Source organism: Centroberyx gerrardi, chromosome 13, assembly GCF_048128805.1.
Source record: "Centroberyx gerrardi isolate f3 chromosome 13, fCenGer3.hap1.cur.20231027, whole genome shotgun sequence".
NCBI classification, from domain to species: Eukaryota; Metazoa; Chordata; class Actinopteri; order Beryciformes; family Berycidae; genus Centroberyx; species Centroberyx gerrardi.
This window is the reverse complement of record NC_136009.1, coordinates 1292903-1316922: the sequence shown is the minus strand read 5'-3', so window position 1 is coordinate 1316922 and position 24020 is coordinate 1292903. Positions and strand designations below refer to the sequence as shown.

At 40.4% G+C, this 24020-nt stretch overlaps 1 pseudogene; it reads left to right on the top strand.

Annotated features, from left to right (window-relative positions):
- Positions 1–5288: 5288 nt before the first annotated feature.
- Positions 5289–19503, top strand: LOC139918588 (E3 SUMO-protein ligase KIAA1586-like; annotated as a pseudogene).
- Positions 19504–24020: the final 4517 nt, after the last annotated feature.

The window sequence follows — 24020 nt, the reverse complement described above, 5'->3', positions numbered from 1 at the left end:
ACATTTCCACTGGCTTGAGACAATGGCTACTGTGTGAAGATGACCCTGGGAACTCTAGCCCGTTTATCTTTGTTTTGCACAGATGTACCCTAATCGTAGAATGTTTCAAGTATAAGAATGTGCCGGACTTCTCATAACTCAGCTGTTTCTACTACATGATTATAAGAAGGGTGGACAAAGCTCATTGCTTCGCTCTTTGTCTCACACATTCGCTGGGTGAGCATTGCGCCTTGCTTGCAAGCAATAAAGATATCAGAAGGACAACTTCTCATCTCCAAGTCCCTTTATTACAGAAAACTTCCACCACACTAGCCCTAGCCTCTTCTGATGTAAATTAGTGAACAACTTCTCTGTAAAATGGTTACTGCAGACCTGCATTCGAACACGGCCTAGTTCATCAGCCGTCATCCTCCTGCCCTGGCCTTCGATGAACTTTAACCATTTCGATAAATGATAGTCATCCTTGGGAAACACATGCAGCGTTGAATCACTTGATTTACATTCAGGAACAACACAAAATCGGTGTGCCATGCTGGCAACCTACGCATTCTGTGTGATATACTTGATGGCGGATAACAGGCGCAGTGGAAAGATGGATGTCAATCAAACAGGCGTGGAGGGGGAAAAAAATTAGGTGTTTTGATAGGATTTCCCCCACTCTGACGTGTGAAAGTAGCTTTTAATCCCGCCGCAGGAAAACGGCTCGTTTGGCTGCTCGAGAAATCAACTGATAGGCTTTTCTCAGCACAGAAACAACTTCAGATTCTCACAGTTTCATGTGTTTTTTTACACCCAATAATGACTAAAACAAATATTTGTTTTATATAATATATATTATATAATATTATTATATATATAATATATATATATTATATATATAATATAATATAAATATAAGAAATTGCATATTTTAGTTGGCTATCCCTTCAAGGAGGCATATCCTCCTGTCACCTGCAGATATGTGGGACTTACATAAAGTTACAGTAACAGATGTTTTGGAAGACTGACCAAGATTTTTTTTTTTTTATCAGTTTTTTGTTTGCAGTTTGTTTTCAGACTGAAATGTCTGAAATATGATGTCATGTATGATTATTATTATGTTAATAAAGGGTATGATTATGAATATAAATGTGTTTACTTTCATTTCAATGTGATTCATGCACCAATATTAATTAGTATTTGACAGGCATTGGATAATGTATCCATACCCTCTAAATATCGATAAAATATCAATAAATTGTATAGCGTAAAGGCTTAAAATGAATGCAATAAATTATCATGTTGCTGACACTTGATTTCTCGGGACTTTTCACAGGATAAAGTTTGGCTACACTTCTTTTTGTGTGCAAAAAATGAAAACTATAACATTTTTTTCAACCTCAATACCTAATTATACTGGACTAAGATTAAGAATGTCTCTGTAAAGTCTGACAGTTGAGTTGGAAGAAGAGGATGAGATTGAGTCAATACATTTTTTCGACAAGAGATTATGGTCTCAGCAGCTAATTTTACTTCTTCTAATGTGTATCCATATGGCGATTTTCAAAATAATTGGGGGGGTTGTTTTCCGAGTGATTGACAGGTCGCCGATCACGGACCAATAGCAGGCGGCGCTGTGGGAAACCCCCGGCTTCGCTCTGGCTGCTCCGGCCTCAAAAAATTTCAACATGGCAGCGCTTGCAAACCCAAATTTTTGGCTTCAAAACGGCGCTTCAGAAACCTATGGGTGACGTCATGGTCTAAACCTGCAAAATACGGAATGTATGAAATGTATGTAACCTGTGATGCTGCTTCATCATATGTGTGGAACTTGCAAGTGTATACAGGGAAGCCAGATGGAGGAGCTCCTGACAAGAACCAAGGGATGCGCAACGCTGGACATGACACAGGGACTCCGTGGCCACAACATCACATGCAATAACTTTTTTACTTTGCACAAGCTGGGACAGGAGCTCCTCAAGAGGAAGCTAACCCTCAGCTGTTGACTACATGGAACAGGCCCGTCAATTCATCTAAGTTTGTGTTCCCGGACGACTTGTCCCTGGTGTCCTACGTGCCAAAGAAAGGCAAAAATGTGGTACTCATGAGTACGCTGCATAGGGATGGGAGAATCTGTAGCCAGGAGCATCAAAAACCAGAAATCATAATGGATTACAATGCCACAAAAGGAGGGGTGGACAATTTAGACAAGGTGGCAAAAGAAGAACCTTACGCTGGCCACTTGTGATATTCTTCAACATCTTGGACATCTCGGCGTACAACGCTTTTGTCATCTGGATGGCGTTGATCCCAGATTGGAACAGAGGGAAGCTCCAGAGGAGACGGCTCTTGATTCCATATTTTGCAGTTAAATTCCTGAACTGAGGGGCGAATTCACAAAGAATGGATTGCGGCCGCTAATAGCACCATGAATTGCGTATCATTTGCAACCGCTATTTGCTCCGTCTCAAGGACCGATTCACAAAAGATATTGCGCTAATGATATGCCAGCGCAAACACGCCCATAACCTGTTGCAACTGAGTGCAATTTGCCCCTGTTTTGCGTCTGATTGCAATTACCAATGTGGCAAAGTATAAACGTTGCCTTTGCGCGAAGAACACAGTAGACAGGACAATGGCAGAGAGAAAGAGAAAAATTAAATTTTTAGACCGCGAGCTGCAAGTCCTGACGGAGGAGGTGCAGAGGCATTCCTCAAAACTTCAGGCAAGAAATTTAACCGGGACTGCGAGAAACCATATTTGGGATTTAATATCCCAGTCTGTCAATGCTGTTGGTGTTTCCAAACGCACCTTCAGACTGCAAAAGAAGATGGCATGATTTGAAGCGGAGAACAAAGGAGAATGTAGGGGAGCTTTATTCATTTATTTTTCATGACACAATTGCATCCTGTCACTGCATCCTTTGTTTGTCATTGCATCTCACTGCATCCCAAAATAAACTAGAAGGGCACTCGCGAGCGCAGACCTCCGCCAAGGCCAATCCAGTCTTCTATGATATGCAAATGTGCAAGCGCAACCAATATACGGATCCGCTCCAAAATTGAATGGGTTCTTCCTTGGCCCATGCTACACCCTTCCACGAAGTTTCATGAAAATCGGGCCAGTAGTTTTTCCATAATCCTGCTGACAGACAGACAAACACACACACAAACAAACGGCACCGAAAACATAACCTCCTTGGCGGAGGTAATACTGTAAATGAGTTTGAGCGGGGCTGTCCATGGTGCTGAATCTTTAGGCCAAAATAAAGCCCACTGTGCTGACTAGTGAGATAAGTGAAAATGAAATTGAGTTGTATTGATTGTTTGGTTGCACTGATTTATTTGCTTTTGTTTGTGAAGCAATCTGTGTTAAAGTTCTATAGTAATAATAATAGTAATGTCAAAATATTATTTACAGACTGTATTTACAGACAATTTTATTTTTTAGGTCACACAAAGGTGGAATTGTTGCAGAGACATTTGCAAGGTCAATTCAATTCTCAGTTAAATCAACAAGTGATAAAGTCTGGGCGTGACACCCGTTATAAATGCGCTTCAGTTACCACCAACTCTCTGAAGACGCTAATAATTTCACTGTAACTGCGTGTGGCAATTAGTACCGACCTTTGTGAATTGGACTGTTTTTGCAATGAGACTCATTTGCATAGAAAGGGGCCAATTTTGCGCCAAATGTATGCATATTACCTAATTTAAATACGTGCAAATAGCACAGGAGCACCGAGACGCAATTTGCGTGGCAGTGCAGTTAGCGGGGCATTTCACCCTTTGCGAGTGCTTTGTGAATTACATGGTTTCTTTTTGTCTTATTTGCACAGGTTTAGCGTCAGCAAAAGCCGCGCAATCCTTTTATGAATTCGCCCCTGAGTGTTTTTATCATTCTAGGTTGCAGCCGGTAGCAACAAGAAGAAGCGCTGCGATGTGTGTGGACCCAACAAGGACAGGAAGACACAGTACACATGCATCAAGTGCAAGAAATATATTTTCAACACACACACAGTAAACTCTGTCCCTCATGTGGTGTGTAGACCAGTTTGAATGTGTGTAGACCAGTTTGAATTTGTGTTCAATGGGGCTCATTTATCGTTTCCATAAAATACTGTATGTAAAATTTGTCTTTCCAATTTGTTCAGTTCAAAGCAATAAACATCAATAGTGATGAAAAACTTGTTTCATTTATATTTGTTCAAGATAAACCCATGTCTTGATTATAATTATTATTATTATTATTATTTTTAACAAAAATCACATTTTATCACAAAAAACAAATAGCACTTTTATTGATAAATGTGATCTAGCAGAGGTAAATGGCAAATATTACACATATATGCTGTCTATATTGCTTGTAATTGAGATAAAGTCAACATCTAAGTATTAAGTATTTTCACATAACTTGTTATGGCTGTATTGTTTTAAAAACTCAAAAATGTTGTGGGTCCACCAGACCCGCGAACATTGGGTAAATAACAAAAACATGAACACCACACAAGGGTTAACACCAAAAAAAAAACTCCAAACATAGTAAAGACTAATGAACTTGTGCAAATGTTTAGCCTAAACTTCAGAACTTGTATGGCAAATCCTTTACTCATGATTACTTACTGGTTGCTGAACATGTACAAAAAAAACATTCTATAATTATGCGTATATTGTTTAACAGTTTGAAAATGAATCAAGTACCCTCTGAATTTTATGCTGCACATCAAGGTCGGGCAGATTGTGCCAGTTATAATCCTCCAATGTTGGGTCTTGGCCACACAATGTCCAATGCCTGGATCCCAGGACCACCATGGATAAATGACCACACTGTCCTTCCTGCATTGAAGAACTTGTTTCTTTCAAGTGCAGTCTGGTCGTAACAGAACATCATTGTCAGCTGTACCCTCAAAAATCCCTGAGTCACATACAGTGATCATCAGAAGCCTAAATGGCAAAAAGTAAGTGTTATCGTTGTCTTCAGTTTGTAGAATTCAATTCTACAAAAATTTCCAAACTGTGAAGCATATATCATATTTGTACTGTGCAGTATATCATAAAACCACAAACTCTGCTGTACTGCACATTCCATACACAAAACTGATAATGATAGCTAGTGAGAACTATACTGCAGGATTCTGAACTATACAGTATGTTTAAAGAACAAGTTGACACAACTTCCAGGTTAGCAAGCTAGGAGATGGCAGCATAGGAAAACGTGCTCCCGACATTTTGAGTTAAAAGTAGCCCGCTACGACCCGAATTTGCAAAAAATATTTGCTACAATTTGATTCAAGATTGTGGGCCTCGAGAATGCCTAAAGGGAAGACTAAGAAGTCAATGCAGTACGAGTTATTCGAAGGAGACGAAGTCAGCCAGGCTTCACCGGCTAGCAGCGCTATGGAGGATAACGACACGCAAACGGAATTCGACGGGGAACAAACAAACAAAGCGGACCTGAGCCTCATACTGAAAGAATTGAGGGAGTTTAGGAAAGACAATAGTCAGCAGCTGAAAGGGATTCGTGACGAAATAAATAAAACTAACACGAGAATCGGGGAGGCAGAAGAGAGGATTGATGCGGCCAAAACTCGAATACAAGCGACGGAGGAAGCCGTAACTGAGCTGTTACAACTTCAGATACAACTGGACGCTAAACTGACGGACTTGGAGGGCCGCTCCAGACAAGACAATATCAGAATCCATGGAGTTAAAGAGGGAGCCGAGGAGAACTCCCCCTCAATGGTTTCTTATGTAGAGCGCCTGTTACAGGAAAATTTGGAGCTCCCTGCCTCGTTTGAACTACGAGTAGAAAGAGCGCATCGTGCCTTGATGCCGAGGCCGCCCACAGACGCCTCACCGAGATCCATTGTAGCCAAAATGTCAAGCTACAGAATGAAAGAAGAAATACTGAGACTGGCCTGGCAGAAGCGGGGATTTCAACATCTCGGAAGAAGGGTAAATCTCGATCACGACTATGCGCCTGATGTTTTGAAAAAGTGAAGGGAGTACGCCGAAGCGAAATCGGTGCTAAAGGAGAAGAAAATCCGATTTCAAACTCCGTTCCTGGCCAGGCTAAGAGTTTTCTATCAGGAGGGAACAGTGTTGTATGGATCGGCGGAGGAAGCGACCGGAGACATGGCAAAGTGGGGGCTCCCAGTGGGTGTCATTAAACACACAGAGTCTCTTTTGGAACAGGTTCAGCGCTTATCGTGGCGCACGAGCAGGAGATCGGGGAACCGGGAAAGCTCTGGCAGGATTATGGACTACAAGGAAAGGCTCTGGGCTAGGTGCCAGGACCCGGTGTGACTGTACGTGACCTGGAAAGAACTGTCTGGAATTTGCCGCTTACTGGCGAGCCCAGAGAAAAGAGAGTGAGTCTTTATATTTAAAAAAAGGGGGAACCGAGGATATGGTTTTCAGTCAAGGGAGGACAGAATGTAAATAATTACTGCATATTAGAGTAGCATATTGTTGGCTATAACTAAGAATGGACATGTAATGGTCGGGGGTTGTTTCTTAGCCACATAACTAAATGGTCACCACCAGCAGGGACAAAGAACTGGTGGCAAACGAAGGCCCTCTCCCACCAGTCGGGGGGAGAGGCCCCCCCTCAAAGCCTTCTTTCCATCTGGGCTTATTTAGGGTCACAATGAAGACCCCACAATTGGAAGTCAATTCTTCAGTTCTTGTTGTTCTTACTATGTTCTTGCCCATCCAAGGGCATTTCCCTGCTGTTCCCTGCAGCCTCTGGGGTGTTGCCTTTGATACATTTAGTTTACTATTAATATTTGTGTTGGTATTTTTACCGGACGCAAAATGCAAGCAGTTAAAATTGTAACTTATAATGTGAATGGTTTACTCAATCCAATCAAAAGAAGTAAGATATTATCCAAACTGAAAAGAAATAGAGTCAAAGTTGCTTTTTTGCAAGAAACACACCTTACAGACATAGAGCATGTTAAACTAAAAAGAATGGGCTTTAAGTACCAGTTTTCATCATCATATTCGGCCAGCCATAGGAGGGGAGTGGCGATACTAATCTCCAGCAAAATTAGTTTTGAACTCACATTTGAAAAGAAAGATACAGAGGGGAGATATGTTTTGATAAGAGGGAATTTGGGTGGATCATTGATAACTCTACTGAACGTTTATGCCCCTCCTAACTCTGAATGGAAATTTTTTAGACAACTATTTGACTTGATAATAGCAGACAGGGGGTCCTGATTTGCAGTGGGGACTTCAACATTAGATTAAATCCTAAACTTGATTCTTCAAATGCACACATACTCAGCCTAAACTGATAAACAAGAAAATTAATTCTGCGATGAATGATATTGGGTTAATAGATGTCTGGAGAGAATTAAATCCATTAAGGAGGGACTACACTTATTTCTCCAACCCACACTCGGTATACTCTAGGATAGATTATTTTATTACTTTTGGCAAAGACCTACATAGGGTTGGTGACTGTGACATAGGCATTATGGACCTGTCAGACCATAGTCCTCTTTACTTAAAACTGAATCTTGAACAGGATCAAAGAAATACTTTGTGGAGATTAAACACTCACATCCTGAACCATATGAAGGACCAAATCGAGGTAGATATTAAAGAGTACTTGGAACAGAATGATAATGGGGAGGTTTCCCCTTTGATACTTTGGGATGCAGGTAAAGCTGTTCTACGAGGTAAAATAATTGGCTACAGTTCTCACTTAAAGAGGTCCTGGCAAAAAAAGTTAGATCATCTACAAGCAGAATTGAAACAGTTCACAAAGACACAGCTGACCAAAACATTTGAGAACAACTAATGAAGAAAAAGAATGAAATAAATGAGATCTACACAAAAGATATACAAAAAAAGTTACTATTTACAAAACAGAAATATTATGAAGGGGGAGGAAAAGCCAGTAAATTGCTGGCTTATAGGCTGAAAAAACAACAGGCTGAGAATTCAATTCATAAGATTAAAAGCCCTTTGACTAACCTTATACACCACAAATTAAAAGATATACAAAGTTGTTTTGAAACATTTTATCAGAGTTTATATTCCCAACCTCAATTTGACAAAGTAAAAATGGAGGATTTCTTTAAGACAGTTCGCCTTCCTAAATTAACTAGTGAGCAGAGTAATCAGCTTGCAGCTGAAATAACGGAGAAAGAAATTAGCTCAGCTATAGCTCATCTCAAATCGAACAAGGCCCCGGGCCCAGACGGGTTCCCCTCGGAAAGGTACAAAGTAATGAAGGATTCATTGATCCCTGTTCTGCAGTCCACCTTTAACTGGGTACTTAAGGAGAGTGAGATACCCCCCTCCTGGAGGGAAGCGGTAATTTCACTGATTCCAAAAGAGGGAAAGGACAGACTCGAATGTGGCAACTTTAGACCAGTAAGTGTGTTAAACCAGGATTATAAAATCTTTACACATATATTGGCAAAGCGAATAGAGGGACTTTTACCACAAATCATCAGCCTAGATCAGACAGGCTTTGTTCGCCAAGGACAAACTCAAGATAACATCAGACGGACCTTACATGTAATTAGCCATATAACAGAGTATAATTTAGAAGCGGTGCTGGTGGGTCTAGATGCGGAAAAAGCTTTTGACTGTGTGAATTGGTCATTTTTATATAGAGTTTTGGATACATTAGGCTTTCATAGTACTTTTATTAAAACAATACAAGCTCTTTATGATAAACCAAGGGCAAGAATTAAGATAAATGGAGCAGTGTCCAACCCCTTTGTTTTAGAACGAGGAACAAGGCAAGGATACCCAATTAGCCCTCTCTTGTTTGCGTTGTTTATTTTTATTGAACCCCTGAGTCAGTGGATTATTCAGAATAAGAATATTAAAGGGGTAGATATGAAGGGAGGAGAACAAAAGATTTCCTTATTCGGGGACGATGTATTAGTGTATCTGTCCAACCCAGAACATTCACTGGTACAGTTATTCTCACTTCTAAAACAATATGGTTCCTTCTCAGGTTATAAACTGTGTTTTCTTGTGTTTTAAAAACACAAGTTCTCAGTTTTATGTACAGCCCCTCGAAAAACATGAAGACAAAGTTTCAGTTGAAGTGGGAAGCAGAGTCCATGAGATATTTGGGAGTGAATATACCAAAAGATTTAACAAAATTGTTCTCCATCAATTTCCTCCCCCTGAACCAAAAGATTAGGGAAGATGTAAGGAGATGGGACCTAATACCTCTTCTTAATTTTGGGTCCCAAATTGAATCGGTTAAAATGAATATTTTGCCGAGATTGCTGTATCTCTTCCAGTCCCTACCACTAGATCTACCTGACCAACAATTTCAGGAATGGGACAAACTTATTTCAAGGTAAATTTGGCAAGGGCAAAGACCTAGAATTAGATATCAGAGTCTACAGTTGGCGAAAAACAAGGGAGGGGTCGCACTCCCGTGTTTAAAAGATTATTATATTGCAGCTCAATTAAGATCTCTGATGTGTTGGTGTAATCCAGATTACTTTGCTAGGTGGAAGGAGATTGAGGTGGCTATAACAGAGGAGTATCCAATTCAAGCTGCAATTGGGGAAAAGGTTTTGCTGAATAACTTAATTGATTTGGGAAATCCATGGATTTGTTTGCCACTTAAGCTGTGGAACAAGGTAATAGCACAAAATCATTTAAAAGCGGCTATCAAAGTTTTGAGATGGTGTGCGTATGACCCAGATTTTGTACCTAATAGATTAGACGTAAGGTTTAAGGGGTGGGTGACTCAAGGCTTAACAGCATACTGTACCTTTTTCCATCAGGGGTCCATGCAGAGTTTTCAAAATCTGAAGACGCAGCATGACTTGAATAATGACGATTTTTACAGATTTCTTCAAGTCCGGCACTATATTGAGCAATTAATGAAGGTACATAAACAAAAGTACCTGGATAATATTCTACTAAAAGTCTTCATAGAGGCTTATGTTTTGAACTCAAACCAAAAAACCATCTCGAGACTTTATAGGGGTCTACAGCAAACAAAAGGTAATTCATTGTATGTGAAACAAAAATGGGAAAGGGAAGGAAACCTAGGTATAACGGAAGAGGAATGGGAGAATTTAGGTAAACTACAATGGAAAACTTCAAGTTCAGCTTTATGGAGAGAGTTTTGTTGGAAAAACCTTATTAGGTTCTTCATTACTCCAGCTCAAAAGAGTCATTATACCAAATCTTCCAACTGCTGGAGACAGTGTGGGTTCTCCGAGGGAAACCATTATCATATATTTTGGTCTTGCCCATTATTAATTCCTTTCTGGCAGGAGGTTCATACAGTTTTGCAGAAAGTACTCCAGGGGGACATTCCATTTAAACTAGAGACCCTGTATTTGGGCGCCCTGCCATCAGGAATTGTTACCTATTATGATGGATATTTATTTCGGATTCTAAGTGCAGCCGGCAGGAAAGCCATTACTAGAAAGTGGCTAAAACCAGAAATACCTACAGTTGATGATTGGATTGACATTATTTATGACATTTTTAGGATGGAAAGAATTATTTTTTCTATTAGAACGCAACAGGACGAGTTTTTGAAAAGATGGGAAAGCTGGATAATGTACATCACACCTGTACAACCATCATTTGTTTAATGTGAATTTCTTTGTCTTTTTTATTTTTTCTTACCCTTTTGGTAAATGGATTTGAGTATCATGAAGGTACACCCCAACATTCTGGTTCTAGTTATTGAGTTTGGTTTCTATTTTGTATTTCATTTTCAAATTTTATACCTGTATTCTTATTTATTTTATTGGTCCTCATTTGCTTCTGTATTGTTTGTTTTAACTCAGTTTTATTACCTTTTATTACAACTGTGTCTTACAGAAGGTTTGGAGAGATAAGGCTTTTAAGTCCTAGGAGAATGATTACATTGTTTGTATGGACCTTGGTATAACACAATAAAAAGAGAATTAAAAAAAAAAAAAAGTGGACACTTCAAGTAAAACCATAGTGGCTACAATATGTACATAGGACTTATTTGATTAGCCATGAATACATCTGTGATGAAGTCTATCTATTACTGTAAGTTGCAGTGGCGGCCAGCCCATTGGAGCGCAGTGGATGGTGCCCCAGTTGATTGACAGGCAAAAAATATTTCTTTTTAAGATTTTTTGATTTTGGCGGTTAAATTATGTTTAAAATGTCAATAAAATGTCCTGCTATTGCACCAAGCAGTGTTGAATCTCTGAGATATACAAATTTTAAATGGTTTAGTCTACAGGAAAGTTTGGCCCGGACAGAACCAATATCACCATCAAACAGCGCTCTGGTGACAGAGGGAGAGCTACACCTGAGTATTCTGCAGAAGCTGGTATGAGAACAAGCACAGATCCTGTACAGACCCACAGCGCGTGTGGACAATTCAACTCAACTCAATTCAATTCAATTCAACTAACTAATCATGGCTGTGTGGCTGCTCCATTCGCAACACACCATTTTGTTCCTCTGCTGATGGCCAAGGTGACAGGTCATGGACTGTTCTTTTAATTTTGTAAAAAGTGTACACTGTCTGCCCAGCCCTTGGTTAGATTGCTAGGCTAACGTTAGTTGGTTTGGTGGCAGCCCCCTCGCACCTGTGGATATGTGCTTCCATTAATTTTATTGCCTCCATTGTTTATTCAAATATGTTAAGAGTTTTCCTATAATAATTAATTCGCCAATTAGGAAATATGCCTTAATTTCGCTATATAAAACTAAGAGTGAATTTATAATTTAGACTAATATCTCTGCACGCATCAAATTTAAGACACTGGTACTCACCTACAGAGCAGTACATCAGACTGCTCCTCCCTATCTGCAATCACTGGTCAGGTGTGGGAAATTTCACCTGAATAGTGAGTGAATGTATAATTAGTATGATACCCAGCATATGAGGGTGTTAGTATCCACAGGAAAGTATATGTTGACTTATTGAAATGTGTGTGTGCGTATCCCCAATTAAAATCATTTTTTATCAGCATGAAAGGTCGCGATGACACCATTAGTTATGAAAAAGGGAAGTAGACCGGACAGGTAAATAATGGTGTATTGAGAAGAGGAAAATTTTAGGAGAAAATGGGCAGGAGATAACTCCTGCTAAGACCCACAAAAGGAGGAGCATGAAAAAGAGTATAAAGAAAAGGTGTATTGTGGAATAAAGTTAGTTGCTCCATGGACCAGCTCGGTTTGCTTGTATTCTTTGTGATTTTTCAGTAAACCTATATCATATTGAACTCTACTGGATTTGTCTGAATTATATGTATTGATATTTAAGAAGTGTGGTAGAGGACCTGAAGACTTCTGGCCCAACTGAAGGTTTTTTCTCCCACACAGGTTCCAAACCCTGCCTCGTTCCCTCCGCTCCTCCACCCTTGCAGGTCGCCTCGCCCTTCCATCACTACGTGGGCTCAGAAGTTGCTCATCCCAGTCGTGACTCTTCTCATCCCTGGCGCCACAATGGTGGAACGAGCTCCCCCTTTCTGTCAGAACGGCCGAATCATTGCCCATCTTTCGGCGGCGCAAAAGACACATCTCTTCAGGTCACACCTGGATCCCTCTTGAAGTAACCTATCTCCTTCCCCTTCTAGCATTTAACGAATGCTACTTATTCCTATTAAAAGGCTTAGCTGATGAAGACTGTGATGCACAGTTAGTTTCACTACTGTTGACAAAATGCACTTATTGTAAGTCGCTTTGGACAAAAGCGTCTGCTAAATGACATAATGTAATGTGATAACGTAATATGTAGCAGTACACTGTTAGACGAAAGTGTTTTGAAACCCAAAAAGTGGTGGCAACTCTTCTGCCACCATTATAGTGGAGTTAAAACCCTGTTTACACTGGTGTTTCAAGACAACATTTAGTGTTACAAAACACCCTCTCGTGACTGTTTTGAGATCCGGAAATTGTGCTTTGAAGCACTCAAGTTTTCAAATCTGATATGGAGCATGGATACACCAATGAGATAAGTGGTTTGAAACACATGTCAGAGATTCAAACTCTTTTTTTCAAGGATTGGAGACACCCCTGATTATAGAGATTCGAAAGACTGCACAGTGTTTCGAGGTCTGTAAATCCTGGAACTCTAAAACCTAGTAAGGTGTTTCGAGAGCTTATTTTCCTCAACTCCAAACACCACTTTAGTGTTTTGATGACTTACTTTCATGGACTGAAAACACCACTATGGTGTTTCAATAGCTGACTGTCAGGGAATCCAAACACCACTATGGTGTTTTGATTGCTTACTTTATGGCACTCCAGACACTAAATATAACATGGTATATAATGGTATATTTAATCCCTTTTCTCATGTACTCCAAACACCACTATATTGTTTATCCTTGACAGTAACTCTGTTTTACATTGTTTCATATGGTTTCATATCAATACACCCTCATATGGTGTATGCTTCATTTATGATTCATGCTGTCACAAACAAATCTTAGTTTTATCAATAAACAATCAGCAGCATACAAGATATCGTATTGTAGAGCCATCCATGCCCACATGAAGCAATAGAACCCTAACCCTAGATAAAGATACATCATATGTCCCTAAGTTTCGTAAAAATTAGTAAAGTCAAAGATATTGTGTGACAATTATATTGTATACTGTACTATAGACAATTACACAATAATGAATAAACATTGGTTCAGTGGCATCCAAAATGTTGTGCGTGATGGACGGACAGACAGACAGACAGACAGATGGATGAACGGACAGGGACTGATCCATAGTATCCATTAGGGGTGTCACGATTCTCCAAATCCACGATTCAATTTGACTTTCGATTTTAAGGTCACGATTTGATTTGATTTTTGATTTAAACATTTTTTTTTTCAGCACTGACGGCTATGCCATTGTTAGACTATCGAGTCTTGATTTGTAAAGATCAACAGATCATTGGTTTTATGCCCTGACAACTGTCATTTACATTTTCAAATGTGCTGCCATATTTTATTTTTTGGAATGTACCACACTAAGGCTATATGGTCAAATTTTTTCAAAGTTTTTCCATTTAAAAAAAACACAGCTTTCCCTTTAATTTGGTACCAAATGGCAAGCCGATTCAGGGTGTCTCCTTACTTCAGTCAGTGTCAACATTCACATTATGACAACAAAACAGATCCTTCCTATCTTGGCTAATGATAAGCTTTCAAAATACATACAAAACCTCCAGCGCTGCAACCCACACAGTAATAAGATCAGACAATAATAGTCACCAAACAAATATGGAAAAGTCGCCAAACTTAATGTTATATGGATAAAAGTCGCTGCAACCTGGCCAGTCCTTCCTACCGACTCTTCGGCACACTGCCTCCCGGAAAACAGCATCCGTCTCCAGCGGTGAGAGCCAGGTAGGTCCCGCTGTTTAGTGAAGGTGATCTTGTGTCTTGTTTTATCGAGCAAGAACAAGCGATTTCGATCAAAAGACTTCAACTCACAATGTCTTCGTAACTTTCCACTACATATGGCGGGTCAGGTTCTGTCTCACAGCACAATCTGACAGCTTCCAGAAGGTTTTAAAAGCGTGACGCTTAGCCGGCGAAGCCATTTTTAGATCTAACGTTACCGGTGGAGGACGACTAAACCCGGGGAAAATCAAACGTCTCAGTGTCACCAGATATACAGTATTTTCCGGTTCTGGTTCATCGATGACAACTTGAAGTATATATAAAACAAAGCTGATAACTTGATTTTCAGGTTTTGGTACATTTTAAACGATTTAAAAATGACGGGCGCTCTTGGGCGCTATAGTGAAATATAGAACAGGCGCTCTGTAGCAGCTACGCTGTGTCGTCATTGAAATGTTGTTGTTTTTTTTCTTCAGACACGTGCAAGTAGGCAGGGGTGGAGAGAAAAAAAAATACTCGAAGGTCGAAATCGAACGCTCATTTCGATCGATTTTCGATTTAGAATTCGAAATCGCGACACCCCCTAGTATCCATATATTGTTAGGGTTAGGATTATTCAGTATTTGTATCTGTATACATTTTGGGATACTGCTACCACAAAATGAAGTACGAGAAAGCAAGGGCAGTGAAAAGCAGTGAGAAGTTGTGCACAGCCAATACAGTTTTATTTGTAGCTATGTAAAATGTTTGCGCTGTAAGAATGGGCCAGTGGTTGAAAAGGGAGTTATAGGGCCGACTGAAGCATCTTGTGGGGTTGATGTTTCCTCCTGGTGGAGCATCATGCTGCTCTGACCTCCTCATTCAACAGTGTCGAGGTCTGTGGCTGAGGGAGGACACATGATGGACACACTCACTCACACACACACACACACACACACACACACATGCACACCAGAGTTAGTTATGATTCCACTTATGTTCTTCTTGAATCTGCAAAGGCACATACATAACTATTACAGTAGAAGCTGAAACACTGAAGTTCTAACAGTAGCCTATGTATTTAGCTACTGACACTAGCCACTGTAGCATTAATGTCACTGTTCGAATTACGCTGCCTGGCCCCCTTAGTTCTGGTCGGGGCATCACTAGGTCTATGAAAATCCAAGGTGCGGGGGGACTACCTCTGTGTGTGTTAACGAGCTGCATGTCATTGATAATTTCCAGGGACTGTAGCAATAAAGAATGATATAGGTTACCAACATTGCATTCCTTTGTTTTATTCTGTGTAAAATGGCAAGTAAATCAAGGTGGCAAGGCGGCAATTCTAAAAATGTCAAAACATCAACAAATTGACTTGACAACATTTGGGTTTACAAAAAAATCAAAACAACATGAGTATAAAGAAATAGACAAACAACAATGGAGTGAAGAGGGCCAAACGCTGACAGCATTAACCTCCGATGTTAGCAACAAGCAACAGGTTAGCAACAAGCAAATTAATGCTAATGAATATTATTAGCCTAGTAGCTAGGCTTAATAGCTGATCAATCGCAACCTTTGTCATTTTAGGTCAGCACTAACAGCAATGATCTGCATCCAGCATCCATCACCCAACCTGTCTCATTAAATGCTGATGACGGCCAAGTAACGTTAGGGTCTATCCCTGCCACTGGTGGCGATGTGGAGCCTGTGCGTGTCCCAGATATCCCAAGCACATGGAACACCAGCCAGTGTAAGGAGTGGATGGAGCGCTATCCCTGGTTATTCCTGAGAGACGGCTGCATAGGATGCTCCATGTGCAAGGAAGCCAAACAACTACTCGGAACTGAGAAGGGGGTTCATTTGTCTAATGAGTGGATTAAGGGGCTTGTGAAATCTGACAATGTTAAGGAATTAAGAAACAAAATCTATAGGCATAGGGACAGCATCGCTCACAAACAAGCAGTGGAAATTGACACACAGAGAAAAAGAGATGCACTGCCAAACATAGTCATTGAGGCCAATGCACATCACTTTGAGGAAACAGAGGCATCTTTCCGTACGGCATACTGCATCGCCAAAGAACGCATGGCTTTCACTAAAATGACCCCTTTAAAAATGGGACCTGTCCACAAGTCTGACCACTCGTGCAGAAATATCTGTGCACATAGCAAATGATATGAGACAAATAATGATTTCAAATCTAAAGATTGCAAACTCTCCAATTAGTATTTCCATCGATGAGAGTACTGTACAGTACTGTGTCAGTTACCTTATCATTTATATTTGATGCGACATCAGTGGCAGTGGTGATTTGGAAAACAATTTTTTGGATTTGGTTGAATTAAAACAGGGCACTGATGCTGCTTCAATATACAAATGTCTAAGGGAAAGCTTGCGCAATGCTGGACTTGATGAGTGGTTGCAAAAACACTTAATAAGTATAGCAACAGATGGTGCCTCTGTTCTGACGGGAAAGGTCTTGGGGCTTGTTACACGTCTCAAAGCAGATTTCCCAAACATACAAGCAGTTCACTGTTTAGCACATCGGCTCGAACTTGCCGTTCATGATGCCCTAAAAACAGTAACAGGTACCAATCACTTCAGCTTTACGCTATTTACCATCAATCTCCCAAAAACACACGACTGCTTAAAGAAGGTGCGCTGGCACTGGATATGAGACTGCTGCAGATAGGCAAGGTGTTCACCATACGTTGGGTGGCCAGCAGTTTTAAAACTGTTCAAGCAGTGTGGCAAGTCTTGGCAAGACTCGCATGTATGAAAGATGTTCTTCGTGAACTCCAATGCCTGTCACTAAAACTGCAGAGGAGAGATACAACCCTGACCCAGGCTAGCCGCAACATTACGCAGACTATCAGAGTGTTAGGAGCAATGAAAGAAACACCAGGCAAATCGTTTCAGGCAGCGCAAGAACGCATTGAATCAGAGTCATTCCACGGAGCCCAACTGGTGGATGGAAAGGAGAAGATTAATAGGCTGCAATTCCACCAGGCTGTGATTGACAGCCTAGCCAAGCGCCTACCAGACTCAGACCTTGTTCAGTTGCTAAAACCACTGGACAAAAACAGCTGGCCAGCTGATCATGAGGAGCGGGTCCTGTATGGTGAGCACGAAGGCTTACTGTTACTGCTCTTTTATTTTTGGACATTAATGGACCTCCCTTGGAACATTTCAACCCAAAACCTTTTGTTAGGTCATGGATAAAAGCAGGCCGTTGCCTCTCCTCCTCCTGGAAACCAGGCAAAGATGCCACAACTATAGAGAAGTGGCCACTGTGGGAGTACATTCAGCCTAGATGCTGGTAGGCTATATGTCTCTTTATATCAGATATAGATATAGACAAGGGCATGCCTGACAAATGTAGTTGTTCACCAATTTAGATGTGTGAGATTGGCTGTGCTTTATTATTAGTTCCGTTCTGAATTCTCAGTTCTCAATTTCATTGCAGTATTTTATTTTTGTCTTTTTTTTTCCATATTTTGTACCTGTTATATCTGTTAAAGACTGTCTAGATTAAAGATGATGAAAAGCTAATGAATTAATAAACTTCCTTGTTTTGCCGAATCTGTATGATTTAAGGTTTGCATTGGTATTTTGCATGTTCTGTTCTTTTACTTAAAGGCTATATTTCCATGATAAATATGCATTGTACTAGTAGGCTGCTATTTGATAGTGTGGAGGTGGGCCAGGCCGGGCCGGGGGTGGGTGGAGGTGGGCCCCCCTCGATGTGTAAGGGTAATTCGACCACTGATTAATGTACAGACTCAGAGGCTACATTTGGCAAACTACTATTTAGCTATTAGCAAAGCACTAATGTGATAGAACAAAGCTTAGGTTAAATAGATAACTGTTTTAAGATGTCAACAACAGTTTACAAGCTTAGCTAGCAAATATCAGCTAGCTAGCTTTAGGCTAGCTATAAATAGCTAACTAGCAAACTAAGGTGGATCTACTAGTCACATACAAAATGTAATAAAACAGTCTCCAGCAACATACTGTACCATTGCAGCATGTTGTCCAATCCAATGTTAGCTGTGGGTAAACTTAGCCTCCATAGCAGCACAGCAGGAAGCAGAGAACAGAACAGTGCCAGAAAAACAAACACACCTCAAGTTAGCTCTGCCCACCTGAGATCTTCCATTTTCCAATTCACGCAGACAAAGAAGACCAATGACCTTTTTTTTTTTTTTAATTGTAAAAAAACAAGCTTTCTGTCAGCAGTTATTTTTGGATTCTTCTGGCTCTTGTCTTTGGGTATGATTATACTGCGAGTGTCGTGTTTTGCAAAACAACGTTTATCATTGTTTTCAAAGACTGACGCGTATGCCCCTAGGTTTCTATTGCAGTAGAGAAGGAGTGGGCAGCCCGGTGTTAAGGGACGGGCGGAGCAGATGGCTAGCGAAGTTATGGTTTCTACTAATAGGGATCATGATGGAAAACATGTTATTTGGGCCCAGGGTTCAAAATACCGAACTATTCCTTTAAAGGCAGAATCCTCATTACAAACCTAAATCCTAAACAAATGGATAGCCCCCGCACCAAAAATGAAAAATAAGAATGGGTGTATACTGCTCCCTCTTTAATTGACTGACAGCTATTGACACAAATATTGATAACAGGCAAGTGCAAGTTTTTAATTGCATTTACTGTATTTAATGGCTATAACCGTTTTGTTGATATTAGTAATATTTGAAAACAATACAGTAAAACAGGCCAATGTGATATGCAATGGGTAATGCTCTAAAAGCCTTGTTCTCCATCTACAAGAATATTTCTTTCTTCAAATTTATGTGGCCAAAAATCCAGATTTAAGTGGTAATTGAAACTGAAATATTTGGATCAGTGGTCTAACCTATCTTATGTAAAATAAAAGGGTGCTATTTAAAGAAGCTCTTATAAACTGACTTTCAAAACATTCTTTGTGCATCTGCAGACTCATACATGTGTATTGAAACACTTAAAACTGGGTATAGCTCCGAAACCCTCACTTTAGTATTAAATTACCATGTTTTGTGTTTCAAAACCAAAATATTGTGTTTAAAGTGCTTCCAAACACTGATATTAGTGTTTCAACTCGAGCACCCCCCTAACACCAATTCCAGTGTTTTAATGGCTGCATAGCACTGCTTATGGTGTTTCAGAACCTGATAAGTGCTGTCTCTTTACTCCCTCTTCTAACAGTGTAGTTTGTATTATCGTTTATCGTCTACTATTGCATATAAAACAGATAAAAGTCCAAGTTGTCAAAACACAGCGTTGCCCAGCCATAGTCAATTCCTGTAAATTTTTTTCTTCATCCTGTGGATCTACATGTATATGTTTTGAAGATTGGCTGATACAGGCCCATGTGTTTAATTCAATTCAATGCATTGAAGCATTGCAACAATTTATTGATAACCGTGTCGTAATACCTCAGTGCACTGAATTTAATTTAACACATGCGCCGTGGGTCCGTACAGGATCTGTGCTTGTTTATTTTGTGCCAGTGATCATTGGAACATGACAGTAAAGATATTGACTGTTTATTACAAGCATTGTCTATAAATCTGCAGACCTCCAAAAATGTATGGATAGTTGAGGACAAGAGTAAGGTAAACCTAGCACATTACTAACATCAAAAACCACTATGGTCTGGATGGATGTTTTGGTAGGCTATACCTTCTATTCTCTCCCAAAATTGTTTTCCGATACTTGCAATGTGTCTATGGGACTGTTTGAACTACACTAGCAGTCAAGTTTTGACACACATCAAAACTATGAAACAACACAAATGGAATTATGCAATGACCAAAAAAGTGTCAAATCAAAACTATCTTATATTTTAGATTCTTTAAAGTAACCGCCCTTTGCCTTGATGGAAAGGCAAAGGCTTTGGAAAGAAATTCATGCATAGGTATTAGGGCTGTCAAAATTGGCCAAAAATGACGTTCGATTATTCCTTCTAAAAAAACACATAGGTTCGAACCATTCGAATATCTATTTTTGCGGATTATGTCCATAAGAGGGCAAACCAATACAACGAGAGACATAACTACAACTACTTGTATAGGTATATTTATTTCAACATAAACATGTCTTTTAAAAGATCTACATACCTACACATTACAAAATAAACAAACAAAATAATGTCCTATACCGTAAAACTTCATTTAAAGACCGTAGACCTCTTCCTCCCTCCCTCCCTCTCTCTCCCTCTCTCTCTCTCTCTCTCTCTCTCTCTCTCTCTCTGTGCCGTGGTTGGTGCTAGAGTGAGAACTGAGAACACGCTGTCTCTTGGAGCGAGATCAAATGACTGCTTCGTAATTGATATGTTATTCGATAGCCTCATTTTTATACAGGTTAGGTCATATTCATACTGGTTTAAATAAACAATTTGATACAACTTTATCTCGAGGTTCCACAATTTTGCCATCTGACCAAAATCCGAAGTATTTCCAAACAGGGCTTTTTAGATTGCGGGGGGTTGTTAACTCTCTGCCATCATTACCACACGGTTGTTGTTGAATTATTCGCTCGTTTCAGCTTGGCCTACATTTCATTTTCAATCAATGAAAGTGACGTTGTGTGACTTCTGTCCATCATGCAGTGCATTCAGTGCAGCGGCCCAGGCCCACGCGAGAACTCGCGAGGCAGACAGCCGCGGTAGTGCAGCTTTTTTTTTCTTTCACAATCGAATATTAATTTTCACAATCGAATGTCTGTTTTTTTTTACAATTCGATTATATAATCGAATTTAGAATATTCGTTGACAGCCCTAATAGGCATCAACTTCACTATTTATATTTGTCTAAGAAACACATTTCATGCATTTATGCATAATCCTTTAGATAAAAATGGCTTTAAGATAATGACAAACACACTACATTCAGTCAGGTGTGTTAAAACTTTTGACTGGTCGTGTATGTTAAATAATAATAATAATAATCTTTATTTGTATAGCGCTTTTCAAAACAAAGTTACAAAGTGCTTTACAAAACATGATAAAAGAGTACAACATACTCAGGAGTCCAACATTATCATAAATAAGATAAAAATAAATAAAACATGAAGCATAGACACCAAATAAAACAAAGTTTATAATAAAAGCAATAAAAATAAGTGATAAAAATGAATGAAAACAGACAGAAATAATATAAATACTATGAAAAAGCCTTCCTGTAAAAGTGGGTTTTAAGAAGCGATTTAAAAGAATGCACTGAATTTCCTAGCCTAAGATCATCAGGGAGGGAGTTCCACAGCTGCGGGGCTCTAACAGCGAATGCCCGATCGCCTTTTGTGACAAGGCGGGCTTTTGGAACATTCAGGAGGGTCAAACCTGAGGAACGCAGGCAGCGGCTAGGCTCATATGGAGCTAATAAATCTAAAATGTAAGTAGGAGCAAGGCCATGTAGGGCTTTAAACATAATCAGTAAAATCTTAAAATCACATCTATATCTAACAGGTAACCAGTGAAGAGAGGTGAGGATGGGTGTGATATGGTCTTGTCTCTTGGAATTTGTTAAAAGTCTGGCTGCTGCATTTTGTACGAGCTGGAGACGGGAGATGGCCTTTAGGCTAAGCCCTGAATACAGGGAATTACAATAATCCAGTCCCGATGAAATGAATACATGGATGACTTTTTCAAGGTCCATTTGAGACAGGAAAGTTCTAATTTTTGCAATGTTTCTAAGTTGGAGAAAGCATGATTGAACTACGTTAGTGATTTGTCAAAGCAGAGCTCAACAGTGCAGGCCGACTGTTTAACATTGGAGGATAAGCTCCCTAGGTTCTTTTGCCAGTCACAAATCGAGTTAGGAGAGCCAAATAGAATGACCTCAGATTTGGACTCATTAAGTCGGAGGAAGTTTTGTGACATCCAGCACTTGATATCCGAGAGACAAGCCATAACACGTAAGAGGTTATCAATTGCACCGCTTTTAAGCAGGACATAGAGCTGGGTGTCGTCCGCATAGCAGTGGAAATTAATATTATAATTGCGGAAGATCTGCCCCAAGGGAAGCATATAAATAGAAAATAATAAAGGACCAAGAATTGAACCTTGGGGAACACCACATGAGAGGGGGGCTGGGGATGAGGAGACTTCTCCCATTACAACAGAGATGGACCTGTCAGAGAGGCAGGAGCGAAGTCAGGCAAGAGAAGTGTCTTTAACAGTTTTCCAGGCGTTTTATCAGGATACCGTGGTCGACTGTATCAAATGCAGAGCTCAAGTCAAGCAGGATTAAAATTGAACAAGCCCCAGAATCAGCGGTGAGCATAAGTAATTTGAGACCTTAATAAGAGCTGTTTCTGTGCTATGCTGGGCACGGAATCCTGATTGAAATTGATCAAAGACGTTACTGTTATTCGTACATGAAATTAATTGTGAGCCTTTTCAAAAAATTTTGATAAATCAGAATCAGAATCAGAATCAGAATCAGGTTTATTGCCAAGTAAAGTTCACAATACAAGGAATTTGCCTTGGTATGTAGGTGCATACAATAAACATGGAGAAAAATAGGAAGTAGAAGTAAAAAGCACAACAAGTACTGTAGTCAAGTCAAGAATATAAATATAAAAAATAAAAAAACAAAAAGAGATATTTACAATACAGAATGTGAAAAAAATATATATAATAAAAGAAACATGTGCAATATATCTGCCATTGAAGTGTAATGGAAAATGGGAAAGCTGTACAGTTAGTGCAGGGATGTGCAAAAAATTGGCCAGAGGAATGTTTACTGTACAGAATGTATAAATAAATAATGAACGCATTGAGTCAGATGTGGAGACTGTACGTTTCTGTAGCGTGTAGTGCCTATGGGGGGAGGGGGCAAGAGTCCGTGTCAGTGGGGATCCTGGGCCTTGTTGATGAGGCCAGCTGCGGACGGGAAGAAACTGTTCTTGTGGCGTGAGGTTTTGGTCCTGATGGACCGCAGCCTCCTGCCAGAGGGGAGTTTTTCAAAGAGTTTGTGTCCAGGGTGGGAGGGGTCGTCCACAATCTTTCCTGCTCGCCTCAGGGTCCTGGAGGCGTACAGGTCCTGGAGAGATGGCAGATTGCAGCCAATCACCTTCTCAGCGGAGCGAATGATACGCTGCAGTCTGCTCTTGTCCTTGGCCGTAGCAGCAGCGTACCAGATGGTGATGGAGGAGGTGAGGATGGACTCAACGATGGAGGTGTAGAAGTGCGCCATCATCGTCTTTGGCAGGTTGAACTTCCTCAGCTGCCGCAGGAAGTACATCCTCTGTTGTGCTTTCTTGGTGAGGGAGCTGATATTCAGCTCCCACTTGAGGTCCTGGGTGATGATGGAGCCCAGGAAGCGGATGGACTCCACAGTGTCGACTGGGGAGTCTCTCAGGGTGATGGGGGTGAGTGGGGCCGGGTTCTTCCTGAAGTCCACAACCATCTCCACTGTCTTTACAGCGTTGAGCTCTAGGTTGTTCAGTCCGCACCAGGACACCAGGCAGTCGATCTCCCGCCTGTAGGCTGACTCATCCCCACCAGAGATGAGCCCAATGAGGGTGGTGTCGTCCGCGAACTTCAAGAGCTTGACAGACTGATGACTGGAGGTGCAGCTGTTGGTGTACAGGGAGAAGAGTAGAGGGGAAAGAACGCAGCCTTGAGGGGAACCGGTGCTGATGGTCCGGGAGTCAGAGACGTGTTTTCCCAGCTTCACATGCTGCTTCCTGTCCGACAGGAAGTCTGTGATCCACCTGCAGGTGG